A 4,782-nucleotide genomic window follows, 5' to 3' on the forward strand; every position below is an offset into this window, starting at 1 on the left:
TGCGATATCTCACAAAATAATGGAGATATAAAAATTCTGGTTTTAAAATAAGATTCACAGGGATAAGAACTACAATTTTTCATTTTAGATACTGAACGAAGTGATGAATGTATTGATTTTACAATGATGTGTGTGTTTTTTTTTTGTTTTTGTGTCTGTGTACAGCATAACTAATCGAAATAATGCTTCGATTTCAAACTTTGGGGGTGGTTTCCGATGTAAAATTGAAGATCCTTGCCCCTTGGTGCATTATAAAGATCAAAAGTAAACATTTTCCAACAGTTTTCAAAAAAATCGAGAAAAACAAAAAAAAAATTGACAGAAAAACTGGAATTTTTACACAAAACCCGTTTTCGACCAAATTGATTTTTTTATATGGTTGTAATTCAAAAACTAATCACTGTAAACACTTGAAATTTTCACCAAATGTTTATGTTAGTGTTATATATATACAGTTAAATTTTGACTTTTTTTGAGTTATTTATAGACCACTGAAGATTTCTATTTTTTTAAAGAATTTTTTTTGAAGTGTCGGTAAAAAATGTTGGACAACCAAAAAAACTTGAAAATTTAATACACGGTTCCTTATGAGTTTTTCTTATTGTAGCTAAAATAAATTAAAAATCGTAAGTCACAATTTTTTTTAATAAGCGTTTACAGTTCAAAATTTTACGAAATCTGTCGAAAACGCAAAATTAGCAAGTAATTTTGAAGTTGAAAAATCATAAATTTTTTTGCGTTTATAACTAAGGATTAAAAATACAACACTAAGTTTTCCATAAGTTTTCCTTCAAATAGCTATAGAGAAAACTCGAAGTATCATTATAGGAAAAATTTTAAGTGCGTTTGAATTTTAAATTTTTACGAAATAGCGTAACGATAACGATTTATCCTCAAACGATTTTAAACATTTGTTATTATTCAAAAAGTATAAGTCATAGATACTTGAAAAATTTTACAAGTTATTTAGGTTGGCATTTTATTTACATGATTTATTTAATCATAAAAATGTTTGTGTTTATAACTAAGGATTAAGAATACAACACTAAGTTTTCCATAAGTTTTCCTTCAGGTAGCTATAGAGAAATCTCGAAGCGTCGTAATAGGAAAAATTTTAAGATTTGAAAATGTAATACAAGATTCCTTACAAATTCGTCAATCTTTATCACAAAAAAAATGTCAATCAGAAATTCAAATTAAATTTTTATTAGCATATGAATTTCAAATATTGACAGAAATTCGTCAAAACCATGAATATTTGCAAATTATTTTGTAGTTCAAAATTCATAATATTGTTTGTATTTATATCTAAGGTTATAAAATTTAACACCAAGTTTTCCATAAGTCTTGCTGCAAATATTTATAGAGAAAATTTGAAGCGTCATTATAGGAAAAATATTTTGAGAGTTTGAGTTTTAAATTTTTATGAAATCGCTTAATGATAACGATTTATCCTCAAACGAACGAGTCAAACGAATTTAAATATTATTTGTTATACTTCAAAAATTATAAGTCGTAGATACTTGAAAATTTCACCAGATATTTAGATCGGAAATTGAAAAATTGAAAATTTGTTCAATAGTTGTACCACAGATTATAACATATATAAATTAGACGAGATATTGTAATATTGTAATTACGAAATGTTTTCATGGATATTAGAGAAGAATTTGTTTGAAAATTTAATACAAAGTTCCTCATAAGTTATTCTTATAGTGATTAAAAAATTATAAGAATACATAGGCACAATTTTTTTTTTATTAGCGTTTATAGTTCAAATTTGTACGAAATCTGTCGAAAATTTGCAAGTAATTTTGAAGCTGAAAAATCATAAAAATGTTTGTGTTTATAACTAAGGATTAAGAATACAACACTAAGTTTTCCATAAGTTTTCCTTCAAGTAGCTATAGAGAAATCTCGAAGCGTCGTAATAGGAAAAATTTTAAGTGCATTTGAATTTTAAATTTTTACGAAATAGCGTACCGATAAGGATAACGATTTATCCTGAAACGATTTTAAATATTTGTTATTATTCAATAAGTATAAGTCGTAGATACGTGAACATTTTATCAGTTATTAAGATTGGCATTTTCTTTACATGATTTAATTTTAAAAATATTTTGAATTTTTTTTGATATTAAAAGACAACTGAAATTTTCAATTTTTCTGAAAAATTTTTTTGAAGGGTTGATAAAATTTTTCGGCCCTATCAAAATACTTGAAAATTTAATACAAAGTTCCTCATAAGTTATTCTTATAGTAATTAATAAATTATAAAAATACGTAGGCATATTTTTTTTTATTAGCATTTGAAGTTCAAATATTGACTAAATACGTAAAAATTACAAAAATTCGCAAATTATTTTAAGCTAGAAATTTATACAAAATTGTCTTTTTAAATCAAAGATTTGAAAATTTTTAATTATATATAATATATCCTAGACAGACAAATCATCTCCGTTCAGAATCGTTTTTCGTATACAATGATACCTATCATTGCATTCAAATCTAACCTACCCTAGTCAGAGGTCCACCCCACCACCTAATGTACAGCAGAGCGACATCCACTTACCCGCTTTTTTTTTAAATTTATTTTAATGTTTTGTTAAAAAATTTAAAAAATATATTTTTTTTTATTAATTATTTCCAAAAAAATTAAAGATAGCCATTTTGTAGAGTTTATTTTTCTGAAAATATTGACGTTTCAAAATTTTATTTTCATTAATTCTTTTATTTTTAATAATTTGTCATTATATTTGTATTATTATGTAATCTTATCTGCTGTATTATATATTAACTGTAATTGTTGAGCTATAATGGTTTTATACCGATAGCTAATAATAGATAGCGAATTATTTTATTTTTCAACTGCTATTGCAAAACTTTATTATGAGCCTTGTATTAAATTCTCAAATCTTAGAATTAAAAAGAAATTTTTTTTTGAATTTCTAGCTTATAATAATTTGCGAATTTTCGTGATTTTTACGTATGTTGTCAAAATTAGAATTTAAATGCTTGTAAAAAAAAAATGTGACTATACATTTCTTGTATTTTTCAACTGCTATTGTTAAAATATTTTAGGAGTCTTGTATTAAATTTTCAAATCTTAGGTATAAAAGGAAAAATTTTTATGAATTTCTAGGATAAAATAATTTACGAATTTTCGTGATTTTTACGTATGTTGTCAAAATTAAACTTTGAATGCATGTAAAAAAAAATGTGGCTATATATTTCTTTTATTTTTCAACTGCTATTGTAAAAATATATTATGAGTCTTGTATTAAATTCTCAAATCTTAGAATTTAAAAGAAAAACATTTATAAATTTCGATCTAAGATAATTTGAACATTGCCGTAATTTTTATGTATTTAGTCAAAATTAGAACTGTAAATGCTTATAAAAAAAATGTGTGACTATATATTTCTTTTATTTTTCAAATGCTATTGTAAAAATATTTTAGGAGCATTGTATAAAATTTTCAAATCTTAGGTATTAAAAGAAAAACTTTTATGAATTTCGATCTAAGATAATTTGAACATTGCCGTAACTTTTATGTATTTAGTCAAAATTTGAACTTCAAATGCTAATAAAAAAAATTGTGCCTATGTATTCTTATAATTTTTTAATCACTATAAAAATAACTTATGTGGAACTTTGTATTAAATTTTCAAGTATTTTGATTGGGCCAAAAAATTTTTATCGACACTTCAAAAAAAAATGTTCAGACAAATTGAAAATTTCAGTTGTCTATAAATGCCTCAAAAAAAGTCAAAATATTTTGGAAATTAAATCATGTAAATAAAATGCCAACCTAAATAACTTGTAAAATTTTTCAAGTATCTATGACTTATACTTTTTGAATAATAACAAATGTTTAAAATCGTTTGAGGATAAATCGTTATCGTTACGCTATTTCGTAAAAATTTAAAATTCAAACGCACTTAAAATTTTTCCTATAATGATACTTCGAGTTTTCTCTATAGCTACTTGAAGGAAAACTTATGGAAAACTTAGTGTTGTATTCTTAATCCTTAGTTATAAACGCAAAAAAATTTATGATTTTTCAAATTCAAAATTACTTGCAAATTTTTGCGTTTTCGACAGATTTCGTAAAATTTTGAATTGTAAACGCTTATTAAAAAAAATTGTGACTTACGATTTTTAATTTTTTTTAGCTACAATAAGAAAAACTCATAAGGAACCGTGTATTAAATTTTCAAGTTTTTTTGGTTGTCCAACATTTTTTTACTGACACTTCAAAAAAAAATTCTCAAAAAATCGAAAATTTCAGTGGTCTATAAATACCGCAAAAAAAGTCAAAAATTTTTGAAAATTAATCTGTATATAGATATCACTAACTTTAACATTTGGTGAAAATTTCAAGTATTTACAGTGATTAGTTTTTGAATTACAACCATATAAAAATATCGATTTGGTCGAAAACTGGTTTTGCGTAAAAATTCTAGTTTTTCTGTCATTTTTTTTTTGTTTTTCTCGATTTTTTTGAAAACTGTTGGAAAATGTTTACTTTTGACCTATATAATGCACCAAAGATCTTCAATTTTACATCGGAAACTGCCCCCAAAGTTTGAAATCGAAGCATTATTTCGACTAGTTATGCTGTACACAGACACAAAAAAAAAAACACCCATCATTGTAAAATCAATACATTCATCACTTGGTTCAGAATCTAATATTATGCACTCTCGAAAAATATTTTCGTACACTAGCGACAATGAATAATGCTAATAAGCTGGCAAAAATTAACATACTTCTAGTAAT

This window comes from Diuraphis noxia, unplaced genomic scaffold, assembly GCF_037042655.1.
Source record: "Diuraphis noxia isolate RWA-SAM2 unplaced genomic scaffold, SU_Dnox_SAM2 contig0001, whole genome shotgun sequence".
Classification (NCBI taxonomy): domain Eukaryota; kingdom Metazoa; phylum Arthropoda; class Insecta; order Hemiptera; family Aphididae; genus Diuraphis; species Diuraphis noxia.